Raw genomic sequence first — 15,568 nt, 5'->3', positions numbered from 1 at the left:
TCATTTCTTTACTTTACACACATAATGGGCTCTAGATGCTGTTGAATTTCCCATGTGGGCCCCCTTCTCTCCCATCCCACTAAGCCTTCATCACCTCGAGCTGTTTCTGTCTCCCAGGTCTCCTCTCTGCCCCTTATTTTATGCTGTCTCTTACCCATCCACCTCTTTCTCATTGACCTTAGTGATTTTTCAGTAATAAAGTATTCTTAACATATTGTTTAAAAATGTCAATGTCATGAAAAATAAAGGCTGAAGAACTTTGCAGATGAAAGGACATGAAAGAGACAGGAAAATGAAACACAATTCATGATCCTGGATTCGGTTCTACAAGATAAAAATTGTCATATTATAAAGGTCATTATTAGGACAATTGACAAAATTGGAATTACATGGATTAAAATTTCCTGAATTTGAAGATTGTAATCCGGTAATAAAAGAGAATGCCTTTATTCTTGGAAAATACACACTGAACTATTAAGGGGTAAAAGGATTAACTACTCTCAATTAGTTCAGAAAAAAATGTGTATATATACATGTGAGTATATATACATGTGTATGTGTGTATACATACACATGCATATCTATATGTCTATTTCTCTATGTCTATATAAATAATATATATGTTATACAGAGAAAGAAAAGAGAAAAATAAATGTGGCAAATAGTAATAATTGGTAAATCTGGGTAAAGAGTATACAGGAGTTCTTTGTACTATTCTTGCTTTCTCTAAGTTTGATATTATTTCATCCTAAAAACTTATAAAAATTCAATTTTTAAATATTAAACGTGTATTACTTTTATCCAAACACCAAACTTTGTTGATAACACACACATACACACACACACACACAATTTCATCAGCTTCCCGCTGCCCATGTAAAGAAAGTTTAAGCTCCTCAGCATCATGCTCAGGACTTCCTATAATCTGGTCTCAAATTACTTTTCTACCTCACTGTTTCCTTTCCCTATGGGTACTCATTCTATCCAAGACGAAATGATCACCTTTCATTCTTCCTTCTCTGGTTTTTTTCCTGCTATTCTTCTACAAGATGTGCCTTCACTGCTTCTTCACTGGTGACTTCCTATGCTTGCTCTGAGAGCAAGCCCAGGAGTCATTTCTGCACTATCCTCCACTATAACCCTGGGCAGAGTTAACACATCCCTCCTGTTACGGACTGAATGTTTGTGTTCCCTAAAATTCATATGTTGAAGCTGTAACCCCCAAGGTGATAGTATTTGAAGATGGGGACTTTGGAGGGAAAAGGGGTAAGATAAGGTCATGAGGATGGGACCTTTATGATGGGATTAGTGCCCTTATAAAAAGAGATACCAGGGAACTTGTCTCTCTCCACCATGTGAGGACACAGTGAGACAGTGGCCTTCTGCAAAGCCAGTCTTCTGGCACCTTGATCTTGGCCTTCTCAGGCTCCAGAATTGTGAGAAATACATTTCTGTTTGTTAAGCTATGCAGTCTGTTATGGCAGCCCATATGTGTATACTATGTGTATACGTAGTACTTTGCATAGAGGTAAACTATAGCAGTTAGGACTCTGTCTTATATTAAGTTGCTGATGGATCTTTCCCACAGGAAGCGAATCCTGAGGGCAGCAGCTGTGTGCCTTATCTCTCTGTCTCCAACACAGTGCCTGACCCCCTGGAGTCCAGGCTGGCTGAATGAATGAAGCAGAATCTAAACCTGACCACTTCAATTACTCTTTAACTCTACTGTTTGAGTATGGATTCATTGCCAGTTCATTTGAATTTGTGACAAGTTGATTTTAGCATTCGACAAAGAGAGACACAGTTTCTAATGAAGCAAAGGCATTGAATATAGCCCTGCCTTCCTTTTCCTATATCATGAGTTATAGATTTCATTGGTCGTGAGAATTTTTAGTAAAGAATATTTTAATTGAAAACTGTTATTCTGAAAAGAAATAAACTTTCCTTCATATACTTTATGTGGACATGAACTAGATAAAGCATGCTTACACTAATGAAGAAAGTTTTTTAAAAAATGAAGTAATGTTATTAATAATTTATGAATAATTCTTTTTCGTTAGGTAGTACAAAGTTAAACAAGGGTAGGAATATTCATCTCTATTTGTTACCTTTACTCCAGCTCATTTTTAATTAAAAAACTTTTTCCTATATAGTCCCCTCCCCAACCCCTCACTCACAGACATTTCAGCAGATATTTTACTCAAAACAGAACAAAACTGTGCAGCCCATGCTGTGTAACGGAGGAAGTGTGCCCAAGATCATTCCCCAGTCGAAAGCTGGAGACAGGTTGTATAAATACGAACTAGTTAGTCAAGTTCAAGCATAATTAGGAGGAAGTATTGGAAAAGCCTGAAAAGATTTATATATATGGGCTTCCCTGGTGGCGCAGTGGTTAAGAATCTGCCTGACAATGCAGGGGACATGGGTTCAAGCCCTGGTCCAGGAAGATCCCACATGCTGCAGAGCAACTAAGCCCGTGCACCACAACCACTGAGCCCACGTGCCACAACTACTGAAGCCCGCGCACCTAGAGCCCATGCTCTGCAACAAGAGAAGCCACCACAATGAGAAGCCCACGCACCACAGTGAAGAGCAGCCCCCGCTCGCACAACCAGAGAAAGCCCGTGTGCAGCAACGAAGACCCAAAGCAGCCAAAAATTAATTAATTAATTAAGAAAAAAAGATTAATATTTTCCTTAATTCAGAGTTATCTGGTAGTAATTCCTATCAACTCAGAGATCACTTTTGCTTGATTTCTTTGTTTTCATTTCATTCTGTACATGGCCATGAATACTCAGTGAGATCTATAGCAATTGTAAAATCCATCAATCCATTTCTATGTTCTTTGGAAGACCAGCTGGACTAATTTTGAATGTCCTCAATCACATATTACTACAGCTCTATGTCAACTGTGTTATGGAGTAGGTCTTACTCTGGGCTGCTATAACAAAATACCATAGACTGGGTGGTTTTTAATAACAGATATTTATTTATCTATCACAGTTCCTCAGGCTAAGAAGTCCAGGATCAAGGTGCCAGAATATTCAATTCTTGGTAAAGGGCTTCTTCCTGGCTTGTAGGCCGTCACTCTCTCCTGTGTGCTCACATGGCCTCTCTTTGATGTGTGTGCATGGAGAGAGCCAGAACTCCCTCTCTCTTCCTTTCTTTTATACAGGTAGTAACCCACCATGAATACACCACTCTGGAGACCTCATCTCCATCTAAAAGGCCCCAGCTCCTAATACCATCATCTTGAGAGTTAGGGCTTCAATATGTGAATTTTAGGGGAGACACAAACATTCAGTCCACAACAGAGTAGATTCACTTCCTTTACTGGCTGTCATACAACCTGGCTGCCTCACACACTATTTATCTGCTGACACTGCCTGCCCCCATATTGCACATTGACAGCATTAGAAGCAAGTTGTTCCCTGGTAAGCATTAGACTCAGAAATTCTAGAGTTTTGTTTGCTTGTTTTGTTTTGTTTTGAATCTTGGCTTAACTCTTATAAAGGATTTGTAAATCTTGTAAATGTGTAAAGTAACGTAGAACTGGATGTGTCCTTCCTTATTCTAATATAGTTTGAAATGAACTGTTTAAACAGAAAATATTTGTTTAAAAATATAGATGAAACTATTAGGAAGGTTGAACATGAAGAATAAATGTCAAAATATTATGGTGATATTCTGTCTTGTATAGTGGATAGAACGAGGGCTTTTTAATGAGAAAGACCAGAGTCCACAGTCTTTTATTTTGTGGCGTATTAGCTATATTTTTTAAACAACTTACATAAATCCATTGGGTCTCAAGTATATCTTCTATAAAATGGTGATAATAATACCTATCCTTCTGGGGAGCTGTTTTGAAAATGAAAAAATACATGTAAATTATGAGCTCCAGTGCCTTGAGCATAGTAGATAATCAATAAACAGTAGCTTTTATGATTAATAATTTTAATTCAAGAGAACAAAATAAGAAACTGATAGGTAATTAAAATCTCTAATTGATTATTGCTTTTACCCAAATTTTTTATTTTGTTTAAAACACCCATTAGTAAATTGAACATATTAATAATATCACATGTTTTATGAAGTTTTATGTCTAAGTAAGTAAATCTGAATCATCTGTTGTAGTGCATGACATATAGTAAGCACTCAATAAGTACTCATTTTATTCGCTTCTCCCCAACCTTCACACACATAAATCTCTATTTAAGAAGATTTCTTTCTTCTAAGATGGTCTAGAAAATAACTTTTTTATATACTTAGTCATTAGATATGTCATTTGAATACACACACAACACTCTAAAATGAAGCTCAATTACCTATAGATTATCTGTTATTTTGTGCGAATCCTACTATTGCCACTTTGTGACTTCAGATAACATCAATATATGAACACACTCACCTTTGCTTATCTTAACTCCAATATGAATATAGCCCAATAGTCATGCATATAAACAACATTCTAAATTTTGCCAGCTATTAGAGTCTACTGAATATTTATTATGGCTAGGTTTCCTGGTAGGCACTTTACATATATAATTGCATTCAGTCCCCACAAATTCTTATAGGTAAGTACTGTTTTACAGATGAGGAAGCCAAGGTTCAAAGTCTGGGTCCTATAACTGGTAGGTGGCTTCAGGATACTACATTCTCCAGTTGTTGCCCTTATTTTATAGGCAGCTATTTCTCATCTTTTTTTTGTTTAGTCCTTCTTTTCTTCCTAGCTTCTAAATACGGAAGGGTTCTAGACTTGGCCTTTGCCCTCTTCTCTTCTCTGTACATGTTTCCTCTCTAGGTTGCTTCATCAACTCAAATGGCTTTGAGTACACTGATGAATAACCTGTAGGCTGAAGAATTCTTTTTTTTTTTTTCAGTCACTGTCGAGGTCCTCTTCTTATATACAGCCATTCCCCAAAATCTTCATCTGGATGCCTACTAGGTTTCTAACTCTAAACTATATTCTTCTTGGTAGTCCCACCCATGCCCTGCAGCTGTGCTCCTACCCCAGTTTTCCTGACTCAGTCCATTCACCCAGTTGTTCACAACAAAAAACCTGGGAGTCATCCTTTATTTCCCTCTTTTTTTTTTTATTATTGGCATTCAGTCTACCAACAGCATTTTTTGTCCTAAATGTGTACACTTCTCACCATATTTATCAAACTCACTCTATTTATAGATGTAGATAAGATAGATAGATGATAGATAGATAGATAGATAGATAGATAAAGATACACCACCATCAACTCTTGCCTGGACTTCAGCAAGACACGTATTCTGGTTCTACTCATCCCCCTCATAGTTTCCTTTCCACACACAGCCAGAGTGAGCTTTCCAAAACATGAATCAGAACGTGTAATTCTTTTTTACAATGGCTCTCCCCATGGCTTCCCGTTACACTTAGAGCAAGTCCAAGTGTCCCCTATGGCCACAGGGCCTTTGTGCCCCACCCTGCCTGTGCCTCCAGCCTCAGCTCCAGTTTCCTTCCATCTGGCTGGGTGTGCTCCCAACCACTGTGTCTTCTGGCCGTTCCCCCAGTGTGCCAAGCCCTTTCCTGCCTCAGGTCTTTACATGTGCTGCTCCTTCTGTCTGGAATGCTCTTCCTTAGACTTTTGAATGTCTGACCCTTCACATTATTCATGTCTTACTCAAATACCACCTTCTCAAAGCCTGTCCTGACCAATATATCTGGAAGAGAACCCACACCTTGCCATTTACCGTTCTCTTGTCCTGCTTTATTTTCTTTACATCATTTGTCACAATCCCAAACCATATCTTTTTTACATGTATGTTCATTTTCATAATGTCTCTCTCTCCCATCAAGATATAAGTATCCTGAGGCAGGGACCTGGACATCTAGCTCACTGCTATATTCCTATTACCTAAAACAGTCAGTGAAATACAGTCAAAATAAAGAGAGAGACAAGAAAAGAGAGAGAAAGACAGAGCTTTGTTTCCAGCTCAGAGTCTGTTGCATTCCAGCAGGCTGTGCTGACAATTTCATGTTTGTAATTTTTTGCTTGTAACAACAAGATTGGCAACAACCCAAATGCCTATCAAAAGAGAACTATTAAAAAATTCATGGAACATGCATACAATAGGAAAAAAAGCCACCTGTATAAAAGAATGAAAAAGATCACAATGACCTATCTCTAAAATAAAATGAAAAGAGTAAGTAGCAGACCTGTGCTCTGACCATCTGCCTTCCTGTCTCTGGGCCTTTACTCATGCTGCTGCTTCTCTCTGAAATGCACTTCTCCAGACCTTTTCACTCTCTGTCAAATAGCACTTGCCAGAGAATGTACCCCAACAAACTATTTAAAATATCTTTTACACCCCCTCATTCATCTCTTGTCTTGCTTTACTTTTCTGCGTGGTAATTATCATCATCCAAAATCATATTATTTACTCATACATTTATGTATTTTTTAAATTGTTTATCTCTCCTACAGGAATGTAATCACCATGAGGGCAGGGACCTTGACAGTCTTATTTGCTGCTGCATTGTCAGGGCCTAGAACAGTGGCTGGCGGAAGTTAGAAACAAGATATGAGATAGAAAGAGGTAGAACTGAGTTTCTAAGTCAGTTTCTGTTTGATTCTAGAGTATATTAACCACCACAACGTGCTACCCCTCATTCTTAAAATCTTCTGTGTTAGGACCTTAGTGCTTTCAGTCTGAAAAGGACCTTAGAGATCATCTAGTCCAAGTTTTGATTTTGCAGAAGAGATGACTGAGCTGAGAGCTAGGTGATGTGTGGAGGTCCAGGGAATGTGGGGTTCAGGGATGAGAGGACTTTTTTGTGTGTGTACTTTTTCAGCTTTGGAGTATGTAATGTATTACATTTTTGTTTTAACTACATAAATACATTTTGAAAAATATCAGTAAGATGGTAACCAGTTCAGTAATTCGGGCATAAACACTGTAAGGGTTTGGAGGAACGTAAGTCACCGTGGGCACAGTCACTGGTCAGAGCAGCCTTCCTGAAGGATGACATAGCTGGTCCTTAAAGGACAGAAAGGATCTGATGGTGCAGAGGAAGGAGCATTTCAGGAAAGCATTGAAGGGGTAAGGAGTGGTTGGTGGGGGGCCGGGGGTAATCCAGGTATAGGAGGGAGACTCTGAGAGGAGAAACCTATTGCCATCTGTAATATGGTTTACTCTGGAAATAGGAACTGGAACATCAATCTATAAATCTTTAAAGCCAGTAATGGAGAAACTTACTCTCTTATGTTTTTCTGGTTTATATACATTAACCTTTTTTTTTCTTTTCTGTAGACAGAATATGTATGCCAAACAGCAGTTACAGATTATTATGGATTGAATTGTGTTAAAAAAAATATGTTGATGTCCTAACCCCTAATACCTCCAAATGTGACTTTATTAGGAGGTGGAATGTTGCAGATGTAATTAGTTAAGATGAGGTCATACTGAGGTAGGGTAGGCCCCTAAGCCAGTATGATTCGTGTTCTTATAAACAGACAGCCCTGTGAAGACAGAGGCAGAGATTGGAGTTATCTGCCAAGGAACATCTGGGGCTACCAGAAGCCGGAAGAGGCAAGAATGGATCCTCCCCGGAGGCTTGGAGAGAGCATAGTCCTGCCAACACTTTGATTTTGAACTTCTAGCTGCCAGAATTGTGAGACAATACATTTTTATTGTATTAAGCCACCCAGTTTATGGTACTTTGTATGGCAGCCCTGGAAAAATAATATATAGTTTGTACTTTTACAACCCAATTTTTAAATGAAGCCAAACCGTAGTAAATCATCACACTGCTTTCTAAATGGGTTTATGCAGCACTTGGTGAATTTGATTAGAGCTCTCCCTATATCTTTTTGTTGGTTAGCAATAATGATTGCTTACATAACACCCATAAATGTGTGAGCGTCTTTAACTGCTCTTTGCACATAAATCCTTTATAAATTAATTGCAAGCAGAGTTGGAGTAATTCAAGCCACAAAGAGTGAATAACCAGCAGATTCAGACATAGACCTTCTGTTTTCATTTTCTAGTTTAAAAGCTCAAGCTTCAATAGGCTTTCTTTTCCTTTTCTCTTAGTTGAAGGATTAATTTCTGTGTATAGTCGATCAAATGATTTAGTTATTGCTTTCTTAAAAAGCACAGACTAACTTTTTGGCTTTAAGTTCATGAACATGCCTGTCATCTGGTCATTTATTATACCTACTCTCTTGACTATAATAACAGATTTAGGACTTACTATCCCAATAACTTTGCTAACTCATATCCTGAGTTAGAGAGAAAATTCATAGAGAAATTAATGATACATATACGTAAACCCTCCTAGGTACAGAGCAATTTTCTTATGGATTACATCAAGTTTCGCTTTACTTATCTTTGTTTTCAAGGCTCTCAGCCACTGCCTTGATGATTTCCTTTTCCCCATTTTTTTTCTGTCAATGTAATCTCTTATACTAAAACAAGGTTTACAATTTTGTCTTTTTCTTTTCCAGTTCATGTGCTTTCATAATAAGGATAAAAGAAAATTTTGCTGTGTTATCATAAGACAGGACTCTAACAGAACAAATTAGGTTTTTCAAATAGATTCTAGTATGAATTGCAACATGTTTAAATTGATTGCCCCTCCTTACTTGACTCAACTTCAAATTTAATTCTTAATTAAATTTGAATTCAGTTTTTTTTTTTAAGACTTGAGGGTCATGGGAACAAGTTTGAGCTTAGTCACATCATATGGATTTTAATCTTTATAGTTATCTTATAATGCAAACAAATATTAGTCATTCTAATAAAGGGTTAGAAGAAATGTTTGGACATCTCATAAGAGTTTGACTCAGATAAGTTATTCCAATAATACATTTTCTCATCTTCAATTATTGCTTTCCTGACTTCTGGTCTCCTGTAAGCTTCTTAAGTTCCATCTGACTCTTAAATGCTTTAAAGTAATGCTCTGGCTTAAATATATTAGGGGAAATTATCAGATATGCTTTATTCACAAGATATTACCATTTTATTTGAGGGAGATTTTAATAATTATTATTTTATATTAAATGGTATCAAAAATACATTTTGTAGTTTCCTTTTACATTTTTCCTTAGACATTCTTTTCCGATTCATAATATAAATGGAGAACAGTAGATAGCCCCTCAGTGACTGTTATAAGGATTCTTAAAGAATTGGCTGGTGCTACAAACAAGATGAGTTCTTTTAACCCTTTATCTTCCATGTCCTCAGGGATGCCAAATAAAAGTTGCATTTAGCAATATTTGCTTCTGACATATGGCACCAGCAAGAGCTCCATTCAGGTACAGGAATCTGTGTCAAGAGGCAGGTTCTGGCCCCATTGTTTTAGCATCTGTCTTGCAGCCCCAGACTGAAATTCTTCTAGGAGTGAGCTGAGGGAGGTGAGGTGAAGGTAGCCTGGAGCCTGATTTGCCTCCTGTCTTCTCCTCTCTTAGTTACTTGGGCAGTTTCCTCCCGCTCTCTGGATATCAGTTTCCTCATTGGTAAAATAAGGAAATGGCAGATAGCATTTGTTGAACATTTTATGCCTGGCACAGTTCCAAGCACCTTACATATAAGATCTGTTTAATCTTCACATACTCTCTCAATCCCCTTCCCCGCCAAAGTGTCCTTGCTCTAGAATGTAAACGTCACAGGGCAGGGATTCCATCTGTTTTGTTCACTGGTACCTCTAGAACAGAGCCTGGTGCTCAACAAATATACACTGGATATTGAACAAATGAGGTACAGAGACATTACGTAATTTACTGATGCTCATGAAGCTAGTAAAAGGGACTGAGGAATTGATCCCAGGCTGTTTATCTCCAGAACCCATACTCTAAAGCACTATGTTATACTGCATAAAATTAGGTAACTGATAGCTTCCAAAGCCATGTCTCATAATGCTGGTTTCACATCAGAATTATATCTGGTGCTTTAAAACATACTGATGCCACTATCCCCCATTAAACACTCTGATTCTCCTTTAGTGGGTTTGGAGTCACTACATTCTGTCTTAAAATTTCAAATGCACTGAATTGCATCTAAAATTGAGACTCAATGCTTAAATTTTATATCAATAAATCTCTTAATTTTATAAATCTTTGAAATTTATTCTGAAAGTAGTTCAGACTGAGTCTGGAAAATAGAAGGTCATATGGAAGATGGTAGGACCAAAGCCTGCTTCTGAGTTAGGTTCATTATCTGGCTCATGGTTGGGCTCATGGTTGAGATCATGGATCTTTCTACAAAGACTTTCCAACTGGTCCTAAATGTTACATCAGATTGACCTGTGACTCATAACTAGAGACTGTAGGCTGATCATTAACTTATAATGATCTATGTGATTTAAAATCAGTGGTGTAACCATTAGTGATTTAACCATCTGCCTAAATACTCTATTATATAGAATATACTATGTCTTGTCTACAAGGAATTCAATAATCTTGCACCAGCAAAGGAATGAAATTACTACTCTAATATCCCAGTAAGAAAAGTAACAGTGATAAGGAAAGTTCTTACAGAAAATGTTATCATTGTTCTTATCAAAATAGTAATTAATAATTTTCAAGATTATACTTCCATTTCAGATATCTGTGTCTAACAATAAATGGACAGCAACCCTCCCCTGGCGCTAGACTTAAGAAATTGTTTTTTACACAGCTTTCAATTAATGATCCATGCTCTACTAGATAAACAGAATTTTTGAAAAGTACTTTTTGGTGAAGCATTATCCCTTCAATTTGTCAGATAATCTTTACCACAACAGTGCAATCGAATATAGAGCTGAATGACCTGAAATAACATCCAGCCCAGGAAGACTGGTATTTGATTGTGCTGTAGGTGACTTCCTGAAACTAATTACAGTAAGGAATGTGTTTAAAAGTGCCTGTGAAATTGATTGAGCTTCTTAAGAAAAAAAGTACTGTGCAGATATCTTAACTCATTTACTTCTAAAAATTCTGTTAGTTTACGTTAGTATAAATTATACAAAAAGTGGATGCCAATTCAGGATTAAATGTGCAAGAAATTTATTAGGGTAAAAGCCCGTGACAGAAAACGGAGAGGGAAAATGGGGAATGTGAAATGTAAATCTGATCATATCTTGGTCTTAAAATCCTACAATGCCTTCTTGTGGCCCTTAGAGCATATGCAGTACCTTGAACATGCCTGTAAGGCTCTGCCTGATTCGCTTACCTTCTCAACCTCTTTTGATTCTTTCCCCTTCACCTTCTTCACTCCAGACATGTTGGTAAACCCCTAGCTTCTTGCAAATGTCCTTCTCTCCCGTTTACCAGCCTTTGCACTTGATAGTCAGTCCCTACCTTTTCATAGAGTAGCTAAATCTTACTCCACCTTCACATCTCAGTTTAATCATGACTTCTTCTGGGTACTGTCTCTGACACTCCATCAAATTCCTTGCCCCTTTCATCATTTTTGATAAACCTAATGCACTGTGTTGCAACTGGGGGAGATAGATGGGCTCCTGAAAGTTAAGGTGTTTATACGACTTCTGTTTTGTCACAGTGTGATGCTCTGATGTGTGTTATGTAATTTTCCTCTGCCTTGCAGTAAAGACCGCTACATTCTGTTTTTATAGTTCTGCCTTGTCAAATGCCAACCCATTTATAATTTGTTGTCTGACTTACAGCATGCATTCACATATTTTCCTGGCCCATCACTATAGTAACTGGGAGAGAGTCCTCATCCTGAAGGAGCTCAGAGGACACGAAAGCAGAAGCCTGAGAAGCAAGAGCCTACACAGAAGAAAGGAAAATCTGAGGTAAGGGTTCTCCTCAAATCTTTCTGTGAAAGAAAAACCTTTATGTTTGAAATATCTTAGGAGCTGCTTGTGCCAAAGTGATGAAATCTTTTGGATGTTACTGTGATCTTCTTAATTCTTTAGATCTTGTTGATAATATTTAAATGGTGACAACATAACACCATTTGACCATCTGTCCCACTCTCCGCCGTGTACTTTCATCTAGTGCTGTGGCAGTCTAGGTGTCTTTTGGCTGATGCTGAGGTGACCAAATCCTGACTCACTACAGTCATACTCTGTCTCTCTTGCTTGGCCAAGGAAACTGTTACATTCTCTCTTCATTTGTCAAATGTAAAGGTATTGGGTGCTCCCTAAAATTTACTGCTGAGCTATGAGGCATGAATTAGGATGGAGACTTCATGGAAAGAAAAGTAAAATATATCTAAATCTAAATGGGGGAAATAGGGTGTAAGAGGAAAATGAAGCAGAAAGTTACTAGACAGGTGAGAAAATAAATATATTTTCCTAAATCCACTCCAGTGGAAAAAGGGAAAGGCCAAATAGAAATATAACCCTAAGTAGACTCTTCAGAATGACGACAGTCAGGCAGTTAGATTTTCATGACGGTTCACATTTACTAAACTGTAGCCTTGAGACTCATGTTGGAGGTCATTTATATGATCTTCAAATATGCAGGCCTTCTACGTAGCCCTTATCACTCCAGGGAAAATGGATTGGTGGATTCTAAAGGGGTTTACAGTGCAGATAGTAAGAAGAGGAAAGAACAGGGAAAAGTCAGGGAAAGGTATCTTCAGCTGGTATAGTGCCATCTTCTCCAGAACAGATGCTGTTTTCCTCAGTTACCTAGTTACCCAGCACATCACAAAGAGTTATCTATTAGCTCTTAGGTACTAAAAGAGGTGAGTCAAAGACTTCAGGAGATTATCTCCTAGTAGAAAATTAAAATAGGTGTTTCATGGATTTCTCCCTTTCTTCCATCACAAGGTGAAACAGGTAAGAAAGAAGAGGGTTAGGTTAAGGGACAGGGTTAGAATAAACTTTTAAACTTCCCGACGTGACCTGGAGAGCTTATAACTGACCCTGAATGATCTTGTATGGTGTTGGGGTTCCAGAAAAGGTAGAATCCAAGGAAGATGGATTTTATCATCAGGATCTTGGACAAATGATTTGCTGGAAGAACCATAACTGGTGTCCAAGGGATAGAAATCATTGGGATTACAGGGTATTTAGAGTTTAGAATTTTAAAGCATTCTCATAATACTTGACTACAGAGTGCTCCCAGTAAGTATTTCTATTTGTTATCAATGGGCCCATTATTGGTGTATGCTTCATACCTCATTGGCCATTTTACATAGTTTTTAGAAAATGCCTTATTGTATATTTTATCTGCCTAATTTTGAGGATAATTGAAACCATTATGTGTGTTATTAAGAAATTATGTTCTTACACAAGAAGCTTAGAGACACGACTGCTAAAGTCAGACTCTTGATTGGGATTTTCACTTCTTTTAGTACAAGTTCAAGTCTGTTCCTCCTCCACGGGAGGCCAGAGCAGTATATCAAAGCCAGAAGTACAGCTAGTCATCAGAGTTCAGATTCTTTCCTGCTTCCCTGTGGGAGGGGTCAAGAATACAAACATCCTCAATTGCTACAGCAGGAGGGAACATTAGTCCATTAACAGAACCAAACAGGAAGCATCAAATAGACATTTCTTCTATTTATTTTGTGACTATGAAGAAACATGTAGTTTAGTTCTTTGAATAAAATTTGTCGGTAAAGCATAGAACACATAAAAGGTGTAGTCATTTTGGTTAAACCCTGACTGCAAAATGATTTAATGCTGTTTTTCATTTTGCTTCCTATAATTTATGCAATACTACATTCTTAGGATGTTGGAATTTTACCACATCTTAAGTTATTTTTAAACTGTGAACCAGCAACTTAACATTTGCTGCAGCCTATTGAGATTCACATTATGATTCTCAAGTTTTTAATTAAATTTCCCAGATATTTCCTCTCTAGATCCAAGAGGATGTGCATATATTGAGCAGAATAATTTTACCTCCCATCAGTTTTTAATAGGGATCTGAAAATGACTGATAAGGCCAGGAAATACCTCAAATACTTCAGAGGTTTGTTTGCCTTACCAAAATTTTTAATCTCAGTATATTAGTTGGTTATCCACCCCATTACGTCAGATTAATTCTATTACTTCACTGTCAGTGACAGCAGATATTGAGGCAGTGTAATGATTTAAACAAGCCTAATGAAGGAGCAAAAGGAAATATAATTTGTATATTTATGAGTATTTCCAGAAATAGGACAACAAGCCACTTTATTACTCTTATAATTACATGGAATCTCTTAATTCTAAAACATATTTGGCCTGCTGGTTAAAAGGAAAAAAATGTTCCTTGTCAGTTTCCCTCATTATTTTTCTCATCCATCCTATGGTGTACCAAAACAGGGATGGTGCAAGTGGTCCACCCGTAGTATAGGCAATAAGGGAGTGCTTTGTGTGTAGAAAATTTTAAAGGGATAAAATAAAATAATAATAATAAGAAGCCAGCCTGCTTTTTTTTGCGGTACGCGGGCCTCTCACTGTTGTGGCCTCTCCCGTTGCGGAGCACAGGCTCCGGACGCGCAGGCTCAGTGGCCATGGCTCACGGGCCCAGCCAATCCGCGGCATGTGGGATCTTCCCGGGCCGGGGCACGAACCCGTGTCCCCTGCATCGGCAGGCGGACTCTCAACCACTGTGCCACCAGGGAAGCCCCAGCCTGCTTTTTGTTATCACTATGCACTGACAATTCTAAGCAATGCCAATCATACTACTTCTCTCTGAAAAAAAAAATTTTGTTGGTCTAAATTCTAAACAACTGCTGCCATTACTGAAATTTAATAATATATATGTAAGCTGAGAATTACCATTTTTTTGGTTACCTGTTCTTTAACAAACATTGTAGTCTACATGGAAATAAACCTAACTCCTCTGGACATGGACTCAGCTACACATGTTTATTTCAAGAATAAGCAGCCAAGTTCTGTTTTTTTCATTTTCATTATCACTGTGCTATAATTGTTTAGTTTGAATGTTTAAACACAGGATTATATAGTACCACAGCAGTTAGAGATATGAACTGAGCCTGAGCAAGTTCAAATAATTCGTAACCATTACACACTTTGGAGAATTTTACTGATATAACAGAAATTTATGATGAATTTTCTGGTGAAGGTATTTTAGTGGAAATTTTTCAACTGCAGAAACATTTGAAAGCTGCTAGAGCTGATCCGAAAGAACAAAGACATGGACAGTATTGCAGTTTCTGGAAGTTACTATGAAATGGGATTTTTATGAAACTCTGATAAACTTATGTTTATTTTAAAGCTTTTCTAATTACTTGTGTATCTATTTCTTCATGTGAAAGAAACATTTGAAATTAAAATAGTGACCTTCTATCAACTATGAGTGAGGCCATACCAATTCTATTGACCATGAATATGTGAAGATCAATTTGACAAAGCCATTGACAGATTTGCAGAAGTGAAGGCTTAAAGCAGAAAGCACAGTGGAGTTATTCATCACCATCACCATGGGGACCAAAATGTAAGTATGAATATTTTTCTCCTTTTTCCAAAAAACACATCAATGTACTTAAACGTATTAAAACTTTATTTTTTTGCATTTATTAGTTTTTTATTAGCATTATTATTTATGTAAAATTTAATAAATGAAAATGGTCACTGTCTGCATTTCTGCATTATTTCTGCATTATTACTGAAAATATTTTAGGGGGAGAGGTG

General features: G+C 37.4%; 1 long non-coding RNA gene across 1 annotated transcript in view; it reads left to right on the top strand.

Moving 5' to 3' along the window:
* The window catches only part of LOC132500342 (uncharacterized), a 34,292-nt gene extending 18,927 nt beyond the window's left edge, over positions 1–15,365 (top strand). Inside the window, exons 3-4 of the long non-coding RNA XR_009534020.1 lie at positions 11,636–11,767; positions 15,193–15,365. This is a non-coding gene — a long non-coding RNA (uncharacterized LOC132500342). The remainder of the gene's footprint in view (positions 1–11,635; positions 11,768–15,192) is intronic.
* Positions 15,366–15,568: the final 203 nt, after the last annotated feature.

Source organism: Mesoplodon densirostris, chromosome 12, assembly GCF_025265405.1.
Source record: "Mesoplodon densirostris isolate mMesDen1 chromosome 12, mMesDen1 primary haplotype, whole genome shotgun sequence".
NCBI lineage: Eukaryota > Metazoa > Chordata > Mammalia > Artiodactyla > Ziphiidae > Mesoplodon > Mesoplodon densirostris.
Note: the sequence above shows the minus strand (reverse complement) of the source record. Positions and strands in the feature narration are given on the sequence as shown.